The sequence below is a fragment of the Capra hircus genome, chromosome 2 (genome assembly GCF_001704415.2).
Source record: "Capra hircus breed San Clemente chromosome 2, ASM170441v1, whole genome shotgun sequence".
Classification (NCBI taxonomy): domain Eukaryota; kingdom Metazoa; phylum Chordata; class Mammalia; order Artiodactyla; family Bovidae; genus Capra; species Capra hircus.
The window spans coordinates 118,683,561-118,703,631 of record NC_030809.1 but is presented as its reverse complement, the minus strand read 5'-3'; the positions used below and the strand labels follow the sequence as shown (position 1 = coordinate 118,703,631).

General features: G+C 41.6%; 1 protein-coding gene across 2 annotated transcripts in view; it reads left to right on the top strand.

Annotated features, from left to right (window-relative positions):
- Positions 3,243-20,071, top strand: part of SESTD1 (SEC14 and spectrin domain containing 1) — a 139,860-nt gene continuing 123,031 nt past the window's right edge. Inside the window, exon 1 of one of the 2 annotated variants that reach the window (XM_018065247.1) lies at positions 3,243-3,517. The gene's annotated coding sequence lies outside the window, so the exon portion shown is untranslated. Of the gene's footprint in view, positions 3,518-3,743; positions 3,860-20,071 lie in introns of those variants that run through there. The other variant, XM_018065252.1, reaches the window with a different exon arrangement.

Genomic DNA, 20,071 nt, shown 5'->3' with positions numbered 1-20,071 from the left:
GTTGGCAAAAAAGAACATGACATTTATGAATAGTGCAGGTTGGTAGAAAAATATAAATGTGATATCAAGCTGAATTTTAAAACATCATCATAAGAATGTATAAAGTTGTATTTCTCTCTTTTCTCTTTATCCCTGGAAGGCTGGACTCAATTCTAGATGCCACCTTTTAAGAGGCACTAGAGTATGTTTAGAGGTGAGTGTGTGGGGGAGATGCATAGGGCATGTGTGTCAAGGCTGTGTGAGAAGGCACACGCCCTGTTTGCTGACTTAGGCGGTATAAAAGGCTATGTATGGAAGGGGGCTTGGACACTTCTGTTCTCAGTACATCTAAGTACTACATTTACGTTCACTGGATGTTTTAATTCAGTTGTATTCCTATTAATGCTAATGATCTAACATGTTATTATTTTCCTCTTTTAAAGTCAAGCAAACTAATACTTGGAGCTGTTTTGTGCTGGTCCAAGGTCATATAATTGTGTCACGTGAGTGTATGTTCTTCGGTTCTTTGTCTCGTCACGACAAAGATTTGGAGCAATGGACATTAAAGCCCTCAGCGCGTCACAGTTCTTGGCTCTTGGACAAACCGTGTTATAGCTCTTAGGCAAATCAGTGTTACAGCTCTATTTTATTTAGAAGATAGCAGGAGAATCCATCCTCGAAGCGTGAGGGCATGCCAACCCAAAGATTTGAAGGGAAGAGAGTGGAGGAGCGCGTGGGAGAGGGGGAGAGAGAGAGGGAGAGAGAGAGAAAGAGCGCAAGCACGCGGGAGAGGAAGGGAGAGAGCGCGCTCGGGCTCCTCCTTTTATATGTTTTCTTCCACCTGGGCCTGCCCTGTGCAAATTGTGCTTAGCCAGGAATGCTGTTTTTTCTACCTGAAGTCTTCACTCTGGTCCTCGGACCTTTTGTTCTATTTTTGCGGGCTTTTCCCTTCCTTGTCTTTTAGCCACCACCATTTTAGACTCCTTTTCCCTATTCTACCTACCTAACAGATGGAAGTTATAGAACTAGGACCTGACCACACTACTATGGAGTTTAAATCCAGTGGCATTTTCTACTAATACCATTGTTACCTACCAAGTTTACAGGGAGACACATTTCAGTTCAAAGCAGGGACTAGCAGGGCTGTTCAAAGATGAACACTATTGTGAGATAGGAGTGGTTCCCTATCATTCAGAGTTCAAGCATATGCTGGACAGCTGCTTTGGAAGGATCTGGCTGTCCCTTCACTTTATAAATATATAAAGAAGGATATGTTTACCTTATTAACAAAATACTAAAAATGAATAGAGCCAAAGGAACTCCAGAGGTGAGGCCTAGTGGATTTAAGTGATTGAGCTATGTTCAATCTGTTGTCATTGGAAAATACAGCACCCAAACACCAGCATTTATAGCCTAATGTGTTTCCTGTTGCAATAGTTGTCCTTTATGTAAGAACTGGGTCCTCACTGTTGTGGAACTAGTGGGTATGGAAAAAGGAAGGGCAGGGATGTTTGGTGACTTACTATAATAGATTGTTTGGCATGATCCTGCTTTATTAAAACAAGCAAAGAATGCGAGTGGTAGTAGGAGAGGGTTTAAAATGATAATCAGAGAATGCCATATGGTAAAGGAAAGAATACTGTGGAAGGTTAAGTAAGGAAGGCAGGGACTGCAGATTGCACTGTATTTCCCGCTTGTTGAGTAGATGCTCAACATGTATTTATTGAAATGAATAGTAGCATCAGTACTTGAATAAATATTTAAAGAGAACTTTCCTACTGCTGAGTATTATGCTCTGTCCAAGAGCCAAAAAAGAACTAGACAAAAATCTCTACCCTTTTAAGGAATTCCCAGTCTAGTAAGAAAAGACCACCAATCAAAGCAATAGGAAAAATGAAAGCGCTAAGGATTATTGTAGAAAATAGATCAAAATTTGCATGAAAGCAGAAAGGAAAGAGTAATTCAGTGTAAGTGTGTCGGGTGAGGATGTGGTTGTGGAAAAAGGACAGGATGTCAGAGAAGATTCCAAGAGGAAAAGGTGCATTATCTTTATTATCTTGAAGGACAGTAGACGTTCACTGGTTAAATGAGGGATGAATTTCAGATGGAGGAAAGCATACAAAGGCACAAAAACAGCCTGAACGTGAGATGTGGTGGGAATTAAAGCTGGAGTTGGAAAAGGTCTGGGGATCAGATCATAAATGACCTTGGATATCACAGTAATTGCTTGAGCCTGATTATCCACGTGACAAGCCTTTGAAAGACTTTAAAGCGGGAAGTTTACTGTTTTTGAAGCATTCCTAGTAGTCCTTAGGAACAGAAGCAGAAACAGTTGACAAGGCTTGACCTAAAGGGTTGCAAAGAGGCTAAAGTCACAGACAGATTATCAGTCACAGAAGTAAGAGGAAATATTAATCCTTGGGACTTTCAATCAGAGAACTTTAGTAGAGAGATTTAGTTGCCTAGTTGTTGAAATGGTACTTTTTTTTTTTTTTTTTTCAGGGGAATTAGGTGATACTGAAGTGAGTGGCACAGTGAGTAATAAGTAAGGCCTGAGATTGGGACCACATGGCTGCCCTGAGCTTGTATTAGCTGATGACTCTTTTGAACTGAATTCAGGAAATGACATAAAAACAATTTGCGCAAGAAAACTGGAAGAACAAGGACTCTGAAGTCATTACATTTGGAGAAAAATAACTAGGGGTAGTGAGGATGGGCAAGTAGCCATTGTCAGAGGGCCATTTGTGGATAAATTCTGGACTGCCCAAAGGAAAGCTGCCCAAAGGAAAACAAATGTCCTGAATCCAGCCCTTTCCCTCTGCAAGCCATTCCCTTCCAACTGCCTTATCCTTCAGCTCCATCACACACCTCTGTGTGGGAGAGTCGTCTCCTGGCAGTGGGTACTTGGAACTAAAGGAATCCCAACCAACCTAGGATGACAGTGTCAGAATTTTGAAAATCTTGGATACCATATACATATTTCCGTATGAGGGCAGAGACAACAAATGACTTGCGAGGCGTCAAGTGGTCGTGGGGGTGTCTTTCCTTAAGCCCAGGCTTCCCGACTCTAGGCCCAGTCGTCCTTCCACCACCCCACGGTGCCTGTGGGCTTGGGAGGCGGGAGCTCCGCGCCTGCTAAGGATCCCCGGGTGGGCCTGGTGGCTTCGGAGGCCCCCGCCTCGCCCAGCCCCCAACCCCCCAGCCCCAGCCCCAGCGGGACTCCCAGCCCCGCCCCCTTCCCGTGCCGGGCGGGGTCGCCGCGCCGCCGCTCCCCGGGCGCGCGCTGGGCAGCGCGGACTCGGGTCGGGCCGAGGGTTCCGGGAGGTCTCGCCAGGCCGCCCGCGCCGCAGCCCCTGGCCTGACGCACAGAGGGGCCGGGACGCAGTTTGCCACGGGCGACCGGAGCCACCGCCGCCCGGGCCCGCTCCGCCCCCAGCCCGCCTTCCTCCCGCCTCGCCCTCCGCCTGCGCCCGCGCCTCACTCGCGTCCCCGCGTCCTTCCCACCGCCCCGGAGCCGCCGGCCCCCAGCGCCAGCCAGGTGAGTGTGGCCGCCGCGCGGCCCGGGCTGCCCGGGCGGGACGACCGCGCAGGCCCCGGGGCCAGGCGGGGAGCGTGGGCGGGAGGAGGCGGCGGCGGGCCCAGCTCGCTAACCCCCGCGCGGCCGCGCGACTGCGGGAGGGGGGCCCCCGCCCCTGGCTCCCGCCGCAGCCCCCGCCGCCACCGCAGACAAAGCGCCCGAGGTGGGAGTCCCGCGGGCAGCCCCTGCCTCCGCGCCGCCAGCCGGGTGCGGCCGCGGCCCTCCGAGCCTGGGCGGCCCGCGTCTCCCCTCCCGGGCGCCCTTGTTCATTTCTGGGTGAAAGGGACCCGAAACGTGCAACAGGTACGGGCGGTGATCATTATTTTCCGGCGGGTCCGGTCCGCCCGGCGTGCGGGGACCAGATGTGGCGGCCGGCTCCGGGGCGAGTCCCCGCGTCCAGCGCCCGCGGCTGGCTCCTTTGTGTGGCCGGTGACCGGCCCTGGCCGGCGGGTGGGGGACGCCGGCCAGAGACCCCCGGACTGCAGGAGCCTTCTGGACGGCTCCCTTGAGGCGTGGGGGCTTGGCTTACCCCGGGTATGCGGGCCGGTAACATCCCTCCAGCCTTTGCAGGAGTCACAAAGGGACGGGAGAGCGGGTTGGCAGGGATATCTGGATGTGTATTTATTTTTATATGCGGGGTAGACATGTATTGGAAAGGAACCGCAGTCTGGCAGGCTCTTGAGGGTTTCTGTGGCATTTCACCCCGCGATGCACCATTTGGACATGGCAGCTGCTGCTACGCCCCCGTGGTTCTCCTCTTGGTGCTTTGACATCTTTCTTAAACAGACATCACCTGAGAAGTTGGAAATGCTGTTGAGTGTTTGACAGGTCTTCCGTCTCTTCACGTTTTGTCTGTGCCAAGTAAACCCACCGTGTATGCTAGCATTGGTTGGCAAACCCTCAAATTAAGATCACCGCTCAAAAATACCCCCATATTGGGGAATATTAACCTGTGTGGTTTACTTTGGCTTGATGAACCTTATTTTCTTAGTTGTGAGAAACTTTTTATTTTTTTACCCCCCAAAAAAGAATGCAAAGTAAAGAACAATTTATCTTTGTTTACATACCTTGGGTCGGGCTGTTACCTAGCTGGTTTCATTGGTATGCTCATTGGTAGGCTATTTTAGTATAACAATACTAAATGGAAGGAAAATATCTTCCTTTTGCTTTGAGCAATAAAATACTTCTTTGTTCTAGAACCAGGAAGCTTTTATACATAATACTTTGTGAGGCCGAAAGTTAGCGACTTGTCTTTACCCCGTGACCAAATACATGAAAAAATACCCAATCATGAAAAATACCCAAAGGACTTAGAAAGCATTACCCAGCTCTATAGATTGTTTTTATATTCCAAATTCCAGGAAATCATTTTGTTGTATGTTTATTCAAACAAGCTAGACTAAATTTAACCTTAAAAATTGGGACTACTCCGTAAATTCCCTAGTATTAGGGAATGAACTGGCTGCATTTAAAGAATTTACCAAGCGTTTTGATTTCTGTGTATAATAGTTGGAAGGACCTGGTGATGGACATAGAAATACGACTGCAAAATGCAGAACATGGAAACAGGTAGATCAAGCTTTCGAAGTTCCATCTACTTGGGTTTTAGTTGATTCATGGGTATATCTGAAAACTAAAAGTCCACTAATTTAAAAACAAAATACTGGATTTTGACCTAGTTTTTAAAATGAACTCTCTAAAGATTCCTTGACACTCTCTCTACTCCCTGAAAACAAATGATACTAATAAGGATTTTCTTTTGAAGAAATAAACTAATATCAAATTAATCTGTAGAAAGTTTTTCTGACATAATTAGTAGTTTCACTTTACTAAAAATAGCACTCATCTGTGTAACATCTAACTTCAAAGAGCTTTCATAGCTGTTACAAGCAACAGGAATAACCTCCTGAAAAAAAGTAATGTCTTTACCATTAAAAAGTAGGAGAAACTTAAATTTCTACAATAGTTTTATTAAAATATAACTCATATACTGTAGAATTCACTCTTTTAACATGTACAATTCAGTGGTTTTAGTTTATTCATAAGGTACTGCAAACATCATCACTAATTCAAGGAGTATTTTCCACATCCTAAAAGGAGGCCCTCATACCATTAACTGCCGCTGCCATTCTCCCTCATTGACACTTGGCAGGCACCAGTCTACTTTCTGTCTCTGTGGATTTGCTGATTTAGGACATTTCCTATAAATGGAATCACATAATATGTGGCCTTTTGTGTCTTTCACTAAGTGTAGTGTTTCCAGATTTCATGCATATTATGCATGTATTAAGATAACTTCCTTTTTATGGCTCAGTAATATTCCACTGTATGGATATGCCACGTTTTGTTTATCTGTTCATCAGTTGATGAAACTTTAGGTTTCTGCTTTTTGGCTGTTATGAGTAATGCGGCTATGGCTGTTCATTTACAGGTTTTTGTGTGGCCTTATGTTTTCAGTGATCTTGAGTATATATTTAGATGTGGAGTTGCCTAGTCCTAAGGTAACTCTGAGGAACTGCCAAATTATTTTCTGTAGTGACTGCATTTTACATTCCCATCATTAAAGTATGAGAGTTACACTTTCTCCAGCCTTATTAAGGGTGTCTTTTTGATGATAGCTATTCCAGTATGTGTGAGGTGGTATCTTACGGTTTTTGTTTGCATTTCGGTAATGGCTAATGATGTTGAGCGTCTTTAAATTCTTATTGGCCATTTATATATCTTTGGGAAAAAAGTTTGATTTATAATTTTTCAGTTTATGTTTTTACATGTATTTTTCTCATTTAGTCTTTGAAATAACCCGGTTAAATAGGTTTACTCCTGTTTTGCTGCTAGGACACTGAGGTTTAAAGAGGTTAAATAATTTGTTCATTTTTTAATCTTATGGAGTTAATAAGAGTCAAGGTCTGAATGTAAATTCAGATCTTCTGACTCTGCTTCCTGCATTCTTTCCACTTTATGAGGCATACAGAAGTTAAATTGTGTTTGCAGCTTTGCTTGGTTAATCATCGACAAGAGTAGGGGTAAAATAAATAAATCAATGAAACCAAACAACAAAAAGCAGGTGTCGTGTCCACACTGCCTCATGTTCTCCAATTTTGTTATGCTTTTTCAAATAAATTCTTTGATTTCTCTTATCCTAATAAGGTAGATATCATTTCCATATTTTCTTTGGGGAAACAAACCTAAAAACAGCTTCTTAGTGGCAATGCTAAACCTAAAACTTGTTCACTGAGACATTGCACTTTCTGTTCCCCTGGAGCTTCCATGTTCTCTATTTCTATTTTCCCACTAATTTATACCCTTTAACCAGAGAGTAATTGAATAATTTCACAGTTTTCATAAACATTAAGTTATTTCTAGGTTACACTGAAATTAATTTTTATTTTTGGACAGGGCAGTTTGCCAGATTCACTTTACAGTGTAGGATTACTGAGGTGTGTATTTTGGTTGTTATGTGTTACTTACTCTGAAATTCTCATCTCCCTAGAGAGCAGGTAGAGGCCATATGTTATTTATTTGTCGTTCATATCCATTGTCCACCATTGTGCCCAGACATGTAAGAAGGACTCTAACCTTTGTTGGATGAATGAATACAAATACATTTTTTCCACTTGCCCCTCCAAAAAAAAAAAAAATCTAATAAAAGTCATTTTTAGAATAAAGGCAGTACAAATTCTAGATAAAGAATTTCTTATCCCTTGCATATGACCTGAAAAATAGTAAATGATAATTAAAACTTGACTTAAAACAGCACTATCTGATGGAAGAAACTAAATGTTCAATGCTGGCTTTAAAAAAATTGGCTGCAGGTATCTGGAGGCTGGCACAAATGCTCGGTGCCCACACATAGGGTTATACTTTGAGTGTGTGTTAGATAAATGAATGCCCAATGAGTGAATAAAGTAATTAATTTTGACTGTGATAGCTAGAGGAGATAACGTCAAATGGCTATCAGGTCCTGCTTTTCATTTGTATATATTAATTGTCAAATATGATACATGTTAATTATAAAAAATTAAAATAATATACAGGAGTATAGAGTAAAAGCTTTTCCTGGTGGCTCAGATGGTAAAGAATCCACCTGCAGTGTGGGAGACCTGGGTTCAATTCCTGGCTGGGGAAGATCCCCTGGAGGCGGGCATGACAACCTGCTCCAGTAATCTTGCCTGGAGAATCCTCATGGACAGAGGAGCCTGGTGGGCTATAGTCAGTCCATGCGATCACAAAGAGTCGGACCTGACTGAGCAACTAAGCACATGTAGAATAAAAGGCAAAAATGTCACTTCACTATTTGTCCACATCCCTTCCTTCACCCTCAAGACTACTCCTGTCACAGGTCACTTTGTTAGCAGTTTGGGGTTTATATTTCCAAATGTACATGTTTGCATTTATGTGTATCAGTTCAGTTCAGTCGCTCAGTCGTGTCTGACTCTGTGACCCCATGAAGCGCAGCACGCCAGGCCTCTTTGTCCATCACCAACTCCCGGAGTTCACCCAAACTCTTGTCCATCGAGTCGGTGATGCCATCCAGCCATCTCATCCTCTGTTGTCCCTTTCTCCGCCTGCCTCCAATCTCTCCCAGCATCAGAATGAGTCAACTCTTCGCATGACGTGGCCAAAGTATTGGAGTTTCAGCTTTAGCATCATTCCTTCCAAAGAACACCCAGGACTGATCTCCTTCAGAATGGACTGGTTGGATCTCCTTGCAGTCCAAGGGACTCTCAAGAGGCTTCTCCAACACCACAGTTGAAAAGCATCAATTCTTTGGCGCTCAGGCTTCTTCACAGTCCAACTCTCACATCCATACATGACTACTGGAAAAACCATAGCCTTGACTAGATGGACCTTTGTTAGCAACGTAATGTCTCTCCCTTTGAATATGCTGTCTAGGTTGGTCATAACTTTTCGTCCAAGGAGTAAGCGTCTTTTAATTTCATGGCTGCAATCACCATGTGCAGTGATTTTGGAGCCCCTCAAAATAAAGTCTGCCACTGTTTCCCCATCTATTTCCCATGGAGTGATGGGACCAGATGCCTTGTTCTTTGTTTCCTGAATGTTGGGCTTTAAGCCAACTTTTTCACTCTCCTCTTTCACTTTCACCAAGAGGCTTTTTAGTTCCTCTTCACTTTCTGTCATAAGGATGGTGTCATCTGCATATCTGAGGTTATTGATATTTCTCCCGGCAGTCTTTATTCCAGCTTGTGTTTCTTCCAGTCCAGCGTTTCTCATGATGTATTCTGCGTAGAAGTTAAATAAGCAGGGTGACAATGTACAGCCTTGACGTACTCCTTTTCCTATTTGGAACCAGTCTGTTGTTCCATGTCCAGTTTTAACTGTTGCTTCCTGACCTGCATATAGGTTTCTCAAGAGGCAGGTCAGGTGGTCTGTTATTCCCATCTCTTTCAGAATTTTCCACAGTTTATTGTGATCCACACAGTCAAAGGCTTAGTCAATGAAGCAGAAATAGATATTTTTCTGGAACTCTCTTGCTTTTTCCATGATCCAGCAGATGTTGGCAATTTGATCTCTGGTTCCTCTACCTTTTCTAAAACGAGCTTGAATATTTGGAAGTTCACAGTTCATGTATTGCTGAAGCCTGGCTTGGAGAATTTTGAGCATTTCTTTACTAGCGTGTGAGATGAGTATATGTATATGCAAATAGACATTTACATACCCAGCCATACTTAGTACATACATGTATATTCAGTGGTTTTTCTTATACAAAAGAGTTCATACTACACATATTTGTTTTTCACTCAACCTATTAAAGACATTTGCATATGTGATCCCAAAAGATAAACATAATATTTATGTTTCACTTTGTGTTTGCTTTTCTTGACTTATTTGGTATCAAGATTAAGCTAGTCTCTGAGCATGAATTGGGAAACTTTTTTATTCCTCTATGCTCTGGAATATTTGCCCTATAAACGTTTATTGACAGTCACCTAACAATCTTGCAGGGAGGGAAGAGAACTCTAGGACAACCTTTCTGTGATATTTTTCTGTTTTTATTGTTTTATCAGGTTTTGACCCTTATTTTCTGTTCCCTTTTTGGTTAAAGTCCTTCTCCCCAACCGACCCTTTCCCCCCAGCTCTGATGAGTAAATTGACAAAGGCAAGCGCCAGTGATTACGTGGGTCATTGCATGCAGGTATGGGTGCTTTTCTCTTAGGAAGATCCAAGGTAGAGTCCTGCTGTTAGTCATTGTACAGCCTAAGCAAGTTACTTACCTTTTTAAAGCTTGTTTCTTTATCTGTAAAATGGTGATAATCCCTATATCACAGAAATCTTAGAAGTATTAAATGAAATGTGAGCTAATACGTGAGAAATTTCAGTGGTTGGATCCAATAAGAATGAAAAAATCTATACTACTAACCTATAGCATGCTATACAAAGGTACATTTGTCACTGTGGCCATTATAAATTGTTTTAGCCTAATACAGATAAATTTAAGGAGAGTAGATGGTGGTGTTAGAGACAGTTTCTACTAATACATTGGAAGGATCTATAAAAATTTCCAGGCCATTTAGAATTTACTTTTGGTAGACAGTTATTTCTAAACACTTGTATGCTTTTGAGGCAAGGTAGTAGGAGATAGTAGTAGGCTAAATAGACGTGGGTCAATTTTGTATTATCACATGTGACTTTGATAAATTAATTTCTCTCAGTAAAACTGAATGAATGTACCTACTTTGCAGGGTAGTCAGGAGGAAAGAGGTTAAGATAGTGCTTGGCGTCTAATAGATGTACAACTGGTTAGTTTTTTCTTTGCATGTAATGAGTGCCCAACAGTGATGAACATGAAGTGTTGGGTTCTGCTATTTTAAGACTGCTTGAAGTAGTGGCAAGAACCTTAGTCCCTAAATTAGAGCCTCGGTCCCTAAATTTAGCCTGTATATCACAGTGACTAGGCATTGACCTTGGACAAGGCACCTGCTAAGCTTCTGTTTCCTTACCTATAAGAAAAGAGCAAGGAAACTGACACTTACTGAGGATCTGCTTTACATACAGTTTACTAAAGTGAAAGTCGCTCAGTCGTGTCCAACTCTTTGCAACCCCATGGACTGTATAGTCCATGGAATTCTCCAGGCCAGAATACTGGAGTGGGTAGCCTTTCCCTTCTCCAGGGGATCTTCCCAACCCAGGGATCAAACCTAGGTCTCCCGCACTGCAGGCAGATTCTTTATCCTCTGAGCCACAAGGGCTTACAGTTTACTAAATAGATTACAAATCATATTTAATCCTCCTAATAATCTTATAGAGATTATTGTTATTTCTCAAGTTTTATAGGTGAAGAAACAAAGGCACAGGAATTAGACTTTCTGAGGTCCACTTGGTAGACTCCCAACTCCTACCCCCAGTCCTGTCCACGTTCTTTCACTCATTACAGCTATTTCCTCCTGGGGTGGTAGGGTGTTCCCCTGCATACAGGGAATACCAAATGAGGAACTTTCTGCAAACTGAAATACTACATGTATTAAAAAGCTAGGCCAGTGTAGGATGAAACTACTTATTTATTAATGATTTCCATTAATAAAATACAAACAGAATTGTTAATGTGTCCTAATGCCTCTGCCTAAGAATAGTAATTTAAGTTTTATAATACTGTGTTGCTCATAATCGCTTTACCTAAATAATTTATTAGGCTTCATTCATTTCCAATTTGACCAGGTAAAGAAGAGGGGGTAGGGAGTAGTTGTAAAGGAAAAGATAAGCTTAATTTCGGTGTTTGATAGTGGTGTGTGTGTCTGTATTTATGTATGTATGCATGTAAGGAAGAATTGGGAAAGTTCCCTGACAGTTTGGCATTTACAGAAACTACAGGTTCTTGAAAAGAAGTAGAGAGAATCTGCATTATAATTCATTGTCTGCTAGAGGACTTGCAGAGTCATTTAAAATATGAACCTGCCTTTCTCAGCTGGTTTGTAAAGAGCTATTGATTATATTCTTGAAAGATAGTAATGTCTTTCCTTTTATAGGAGTTGCCATTTTATTTGATAGATTCAGTGATATTGATTTGGCATTTCTGTAAGCCTTGTGCCAGGGATATGCAAAACAAAAAATGCTGTTGGAACATCACAAATAAGTTGTGATTCAGTAATAGTATAGAAGGTTTTAGAGATTATCTCTTGAGGCTTCAGATATCATTTTTATTCTGTTTGGTAGGAGTGGGAATTCCTATGTTTAGATTAGAGAATTTTTCAGAGTAGGCTTGAAATGCTCTTGGTAAATCTCACTGTTACTGAATGCTTGCTGTTTTGCAGAATACGTTGTGTAAGAGTTACCGAACATGGTTCTTGTCTTCAAAGAGTTTATATTTCATCAGGGAGGCAATGAAGGAGGAAACCAAGCAAAAGGACACAGAGTTCTTAAAGCTTGTATCTGCTCCTTGTAAAATCAGTTTTGCTGCAGTGAACTTTGGTGAGACATAGATTCTCCTAATGGATCCTGTAAGAAACATCCCAACCCTTGAAAACTGAGTTGTGTATCTTGTTCTTTCTCTGTATAGTGTTCTCTTTGCTTTGTAAAAATTACTGTTTGATCTTAGTACCAAGAATAGTTCCCCTTCTGAGTACTTTTTTGTTTATCTCCTGAACTGTGAACTGGATTTTCCCTTAGGTGATGGCTGTTAGAAAGCCAGACCAGATTTGTAGCCTACCCCAGAGCAACGTTACAGATTTTATGCTGTATATTTTTTCAACTTTTTTCTTGGCATCATTTTTGGTGTTTTCCTTATTCTTTTCTATTATTTTATATCTGTTAATTTTTTGTAGTTCATGTATTCCTATAAGTTTCATTAATCCTTTCAGAACAAAGTAGGAGTAAATGTAAATAAATACATGTGAAATTCATGGAGGAACTTATCAAGGCAACCAAATCAATATGACAAATAGGTTTTGTTTCCGGGCCTGCTGAGATTGGTAATGATGGCTGCCTGGAGCCCTGCATTAAGAAGTATCAATAGCTGGAGTCTGTTTCTGTCTTGTAAATAGTGCATTTGTATCATTTCTTTTTAGATTCCCCACATCAGCGACATTTCTCTTTCTCTGACTTCGCTCAGTATAACAATCTCTAGGTCCATCAGTGTTGCTGCAGATGGCATTATTTCATTGTTTTTAATGGCTGAGTAATAGCCCATTGTATACGTGTACCACATATTCTTTATCCAGTCATCCGTTGATGGTCGTTTAGGTCCATTCCATGTCCTGATTACTGTTAAGTGAAGAGTGAAGTCGCTCAGTCGTGTCCGACTCTTTGCGACCTCATGGACTATATAGCCCACCATGCTCCTCCATCCATGGGATTTTCCAGGCAAGAATACTGGAGTGGGGTGCCATTTCCTTCTCCAGGGTTACTGTAAACAGTGCTGCGTGAACACTGGGGTGTGTGTATCCTTTCAGACGATGTTTTTCCTTTGGATATATGCCTAGGGATTGCAGAACTATATGGTAGCTCTATTTTTAGTTGTTTTTGTTTTTTTTTAAGGAACCTCCATACTGTTCTCCATAGTGGGTGTACCAATTTGCATTCCCACCAACAGTGTAGGAGGGTTGCCTTATCTCTACACACTCTCCAGCATTTATTGTTTGCAGATTTTTGATGATGGCCATCCTGAAGGTGTGAGATGATAACTCCTTGTAGTTCTGATTTGCATTTCTTTAATAATTAGATTTGGGGATTCCTAGGTGGCGCAGTGCTAAAGAATCCGTCTGTCAATGCAGGAGACGCAAGAGGTGCAGGCTTATTTCCTGAGTCCAGAAGATCCCCTGGAGTAGGATATGGTACCCCCACTCCAGTATTCTTGCCTGGGAAATTCCATAGGCAGAAGAGTCTGGCAGGCTAGAGTTGGACACGACTGAGCAACTAAGCGCACAATAATTAGAGAACCAACTTAATGGTTGTGAGGTGGGGGAGAGAAAGATAGGGAGTTTGGGATTGACATGTTCAGATTGCTCTGTTTAAAAATGGATAACCAACTATACGTACTGTATAGCATGGGAAACTGCTGAAATATTACGTAACAACCTAAATGGGAAAATAATTTGGAAAAAATAATAGATACAAGTATAACTGAATCACTTTGCTGTACACCTGAAACTAACCTAACATTGTTAATCAACTCTACTACAGTATAAAATAAGTGAAGAAGCCCCGAACAAACAAAAAGCATTTACAAATGCAACCAAAAATTTTAAATACTTAGAATATAAAGTACGTTCATGATCTTATAACCAAAAATTTACAAAGAGGTAGTTGGAGGCAGTGTGAATTCAGTGGGAAAGGCTGCTGTGGCCGCGGAGCACTGCCGTGGGCGGAGCAGGAGTAGTGGGGGCCCGAGTGCCGTGTTACAAAGTGTACCGGGTGCTGGGTGGGTGTGAAGTTTATAGTCAGTTTTGCTAGGAGGGACGCGCGAAACTGGGGAGGAAGCTGACTTGTTGGGGTTGGTTTGGTTAGAATACAATGTTTGCACTGCGTAAAGGAGAAACGAGGCTGGTGGGAAGAGCGAGGATGGGGATGTGGGAAGCTTTAACTGGTAGATGGGTGAGATTAGGTTCGTTTAAATCTTCTAAAATTCTAATTATTGCCCTATGTTATTTCCAGGGCTTTGCCTGAGTTCAGGTCCATGTCATACTTATAAATTTAAAAGTTAATTGGAAAAAAAAGTTAATTGAGTAGGTAATTCACTCGTTTCAAAATTTAAAAAGTGTAAGAGAACACAGGAAAAAGTCTTATTTCTGTTCCTCAGCTACTGAGTTCTCTCTACAAAGTCAACCATTGTTATTAGATTTTTATGTATCCTTCCAGAAATAGTTTTTGTATGTATATGAGCTTTCCCAAATGTTTCACACAAATGATATTTCTATACCTATGCATATACTGCTTCTTCCATACCAGACACTCTATTCTTTACCTTAATCTTTCACTTCTTAGAGGGTTTTTTAAATAGCAGTGCACAAAGAGCTTTCTTCCTTCTTTTAAAAAATTTTTTATATTTATTGTTTTGGCCCCACTACTCGGCGTGGTATGTGGGATCTTAGTTGCCTGCCCAGGGGTGGAATTTGTGCCCCCTGCTGTGGAAGTGCAGTCTTAGACTGCCTGGGAAGTCTTTTGTTCCTTTTCTGTTTTAAATAAACTTTTTACTTTGGCATAATTTTAGACTTACAGAAAAATTGCAAAAAAGTTTCCATGTACACCTCACCCAGTTTCATTTCCCTTTAATGTTGTCATCTTACTGTGGTACACAGTCAAAACTAAGAAACTGACGGTTGGTTACTGTTAACAGAGTTTATTAGATATCACCAGTTTTTGCGTTCTGTTCCGTGAGCCCATCCAGAATACTATAATTGCATTTAGTTGTCATCTCTCCTTGGTCTCCTCTCACAGGTTTTGAAGGCTTCTTATGACCTTGACAGTTTTTGGGAGTACTGGTCTATAGACTGTCTCTCAGCATGGGTTTGTCTGATGCTTTCCTCAGTAGCATGGGGCTACGGACTTTTGAAATACTGCAGAGTTGAGCTGTCTTACTCATATCTCCGTGAGGGAGTACTACATGATATTTACAAGACATCGCTGGTGGTGTTTAACTTAGATCCTTTGTATATCGTAGTGTTTGCCAGATTTCTGCATTGTAAAATTGCTGTTTTTCCCTTTCCATTATAGGTGAATTACTAAGCTTAGCCTACCCTCAAAGTGGGAGGGGGAATTAAAGGAACATTTTTAAAAAAATGTAATATTCCTTTAGATGTGTTGAGAGAGTGTGTAATTTCCTCGGCACTGTCTCACTGCAACAAAGATTTGAAACGGTGGACCAGTGTTAACAGCAATGTTAGAGCTCAGAGTTTTATTCAGTAAACAAAGGATAGTATACCCTTGAGGTGTGAGGGCAGGCCGACCCCAAAGGAGAGGCCCCAACTCATCTTGGCTCCCTCTTGTTTAACGTTTTGTCTCCTTCCCCCTGAGCCTGTCCTGTGCAAATTAGGGCTAGCCAGGAAGGGGTTGTGTTTGTTTCACCTGAGGTTCTCACTCAGATCCACGGATTTTTCCTTTGTTCCCTTTTCTGGGCTTTTCCCTTTGTCTTTTAGCCACCACCATTTTGGACTCCTTTTTCCTACTCTTTTTCCTAACTACCTAACAAATGGATGTGTCCTATAGTCAGCTATTCTCCTTGTTGATGTTTTAGGTTGGCCAAAAAGTTTGTTTGGGTTTTCCCATAGCATCTTATGGGACAGTGAAAACAAACTTTTTGCCCAGCCCAGTATTTAGATGATTTAGTATATTGTAATAGTTAAGAGAACAGGCTCTGGAGCTACACTGCCTAGGTTCAGGCCTTGGCTCACACTAGCTATGTGGTCTTGGGCTGCTTTTATTTGGCTTCTTAGTTTTTCCACCTGTACAGTGTGAATGTTAATAGCACCTGCCTCAGGATTGTTCCGAAGATTAAAGAGCATATGTATTAAGTGCTTGGAACAGTGTTTGGTGCTGTGCTAAGTGCTAGATAAATTTTTGCTATCATCATTATTAATTTTTTTTGTCCTTATAATAATACTGCAACGAGTAACTTGTTATTTCAATGCAGTGGTGGGATAGGCAAGTATACTATAAGATAAATCCCTAGAAATGAGGACTTGTATTTGCAGTTTTGATAGATATTGCCAAATTTCTCTCCATAGAGGTTGTAGCATTCTGCACATTCACCCAGAATATATGAAAACATCTGTTTCGATCTCCCTTTTACCAGATTATTTGATCTTTGCCAGTCCATGTATATCACATATTATGAATTCATTTGACCATCTTTTTGTTGTGAAACAACTTGTGCTCCATCGACTAGGAAGTGACAAAAGTTGTTTGGAGGAAATAATTATAGTAACTAGAAAAGGAGTAGTTTGGCCCTGGGAGAGACTAGAGGAAGTACTGCTGTTGAAAGGTGGACAGTCTGTGAAGTGGAATACCAAACTGCTGGCCTCTCTTCTGGTGTGACAGCATGGTGTCTTGATAATTGTTGTGGAAGGAATCACCATCTTACATTTGTAGCCAGTGATGAATGAAGGTGCAAGGGTGGAGGTTGGAAGGAAAGACTATAGTTGCATTAAAATAAAATTGAAAGTTAATCTGACACATTGTTTTGTGATATGGATGCTTATTGTATAATGATCAGGCAGAAATTAAAAGCAGGTCACGCATAAAATTGTAATTAGCATCATGTTTTAGAGGCTTTTCTTTCTCAGTCTATTCTCCAGTATGTAGTCATTGCTTGTTGGTAGTTTTTCCGTAATATCATGTATTGTGTACTCTTGTTGTTGCTATTAAAATGCTTCCCCTTCCCCCACAACTGCAGTGTTAAAAACAGAAGTGTTAAATCTTACTTCACATGAGCTGGATGTGCTGTGTGATGCTTAGTTGCTCAGTTGTGTCCGACTTTGCAACCCCATGGGGTGTAGCCTGCCAGGCTCCTCTGTCCATGGGATTGACCAGGCAAGAACCCTGGATTGGGTTGCCATGCCCTCCTCCAGGGTATCTTCCCAACCCAGGGATCGAACCCAGGTCTCCTGCGTTGCAGACGGATTCTTTACTGTCTGAGCCACCGGAGAAGCCCTTATGTGAGCTGGATAGGGGATGGTAGTGCCGTGATGGTCCTTAGCTGTTTTCCTTAGTTTGAGTTTCCTGTTTTGGAGTCCATCAACTCAGCCTACCCACTCCAGATTAATAATTTCTTTACCTCTTATGCTGCTAGAACTCTGGGGTGAGAGCAGATTGCTGGGAGGTTGCGGGCAGGAGAAAATGACCACTGTTCTGAAAGAAAGAAGGGATATTAAACCAGGAGAAGGAAGTAGTGGACACCTTGAAAATGGAATCTGAATCCTTGGAATTTGAGATTCTTGGACTCTGAATAATTAAGGTTAATAGAGTGAACAGGGCGAAGGAGAGCTCAAGTGACCTGTTAACTCTTTTGACCCGGTTCTCCCAGGCATGGTATCAGCCTTGATACCATGATATCAGTCAGGAAAACTCGAGCAGTCTTCCTAGTGGCCTCTGCAAAATAAAAACAAAGCTCTCCAGCCCTCAGTCAGCCCAGGTCAACCGAAAGGTGAGCATTCCTCCTGACTGCCTTAAGCTGCAAACAAGGCTCTTGAAAGGCTGAGCTCAGTGCTTGCTGAAGGCCTTCACCATGTTGGGGCAGCTGGAAGAGGTGGCCTCTGGAAGGAAGGATACTCGGGAATGTAGAGAAGTTGGAAGGCAGGAGAAAGGAACACTTAGAGGCAGCTGTGAAGACAGATGTGGATTTTTCCAAGTTTCACTGGTCCTGGATTATCTTTACTCAAAGACAAGAAAAGCTGTTAGAAATATTTTCTCCTTCTAGGCCAAGCACCCAACAGACAGGCATCGTGAGTTGTAGTAAGATGGAAACTATTACTACGACCTAGAATTTGTATCCAGTTAACCTCCAGAATACCTGAAAACGCCATGATTAGGATGGGGAGTGATGCTTTAGGGCATCTGAATTAAACAGATGACAACACTTGGTCTACAGTTTAATTCTGTCTTAAACATACAATTTTTGTTAAAATCTCATTTGAGTTAACCTTGTTTTGTACATTGTGATGATACTTAAATCTATCAGTTACTTATACCTTAAGTGTGAAACATTTAAGCAGATGATTATTGCTTTTCTCATTAATACTTGACTGAGATCAGATAGAAAATAAGAGTGCTGGTAGGAGAGGTAATTTTATAATTTACATCTTTTGTCCTGGATCATGCTGGACAGTTGTTATCTTTGGGTGACATATAACAGTTGAGTGTAGCTTGATGAAGTCAAGCACAGTGTTGGAGCCAGCCTAAGTCTGAATTAGCACAGAGCCTGGCACTCCTTAATCATTCCACATATGGTAACTAGTATCTCCCCATCCAACCCATTTGATTGTTGTCTAATTTATTTTGGAGCACATCATTCAGATATTAGAAAGTGGAAAAAGTTTCAGTGTTGTTTCTTACCCATCTGTAGCAAGACATAAAGAGTTCCCTTTTGTAGTCATACCTACTACTTCCATCCCACCTACCCCCTTTCTCCTTAACACCCGGCAACCATTAATCCAGTCTCCATTTCTGTAATTTTATCATTTCAAGAGTGTTGTATAAATGGAATCTACCAATATGTAACCTTTTGGGATTGACTTTTTTTTTTTCATTCAACATTCAAAAATTTTTCCATTAAATTTTGTGGGTAATCATTTGCATTATTCCATATTTAAATAGTTTGCTTTTAATTGCTGAGTAGTATTCCATTGTATGGATGTGCCACAGTTTGTTTAAACATTCGCCCGTTGAAGGACATCTAGGTTGTTCCTAGTTATAGGTTGCTCTGACTAAAGCTGCTATAAACATCTGTGGATAGTTTTTTGTGTGTGTGTGAACACAAGTCTTCGTTTTTCTGAGAAAAATATAATTGCTGGGTTGCTTGTTTACTTTTTAAAATAAATTTCCAGAATGTTTTCCAGAGTGGTAGTGCTATTTTACATTGCCAGTAGAAGGCGTGAGCGTTACAGGCTGAATTTTGTCGCCCCCTCAATTCATAGGTTGAAAGCTTAACTCCCAAACACAACACAAGGTGACTGTATTTGGAGGTACACCTTTAAAGAGCTGATTCTCTAGAGGAGGCCCTGGAGAAGGCAATGGCACCCCACTCCAGTACTCTTGCCTGGAAAATCCATGGATGGAGGAGCCTGTGTGGGCTGCAGTCCATGGGGTTGCGACTGAGCGACTTCACTTTCACCTTTTACTTTCACGCATTGGAGAAGGAAATGGCAACCCACTCCAGTGTTCTTGCCTGGAGAATCCCAGGGACGGCGGGACCTGGTGGGCTGCCGTCTATGGGGTCACACAGAGTCGGACACGACTGGAGAGACTTAGCAGCAGCAGCAGCAGAGGAGGCCCTAGTCCAGTTTGACTGATGTCCGTATAAGAAAGAGAAATTTTGGTTTTGGACTTCCAGCCTCCAAACTGTTATGGCCCTAGCAGACTAATTCAGTGAGTGGTCTAGTTCTTTTCCTTTTTTGCATCCTGGTCAGCATTTGCTTTTTGAATTTTAATTGTTCTACAGTGATGCTGCATAGTGGTTTTAATTTGCGTTTTCCTAATGGCCCACAATACTGAAAAATTTTACATGTACTTACTCATTATCTGTAGGTTCTTTTTGGGAAATGTATGTTCATGTTTTCTGTTCATTTTCCGTTTGAATTGTCTGTGTTATTGTCATTTTACTGTTGAATTTCAAGCATTCTTTCATATATTTCATATACAAATCCTTTGTCAGATATGTGGTTTTGGCATCAAATCTAGCCTACCTCTAGATCTTGAAAATTGATTCAGTTTTAGAAAACTTTTTGAAGAGAAAAGTTTTACAGTTTTCTACTTATATAAGTCCATGATCCATTTTTGTTGATTTTTGTATAAGATGTAATCAAGGTTTGTTACTTTTAACTGTGCATACCCAGTTGTTCCAGCAACATT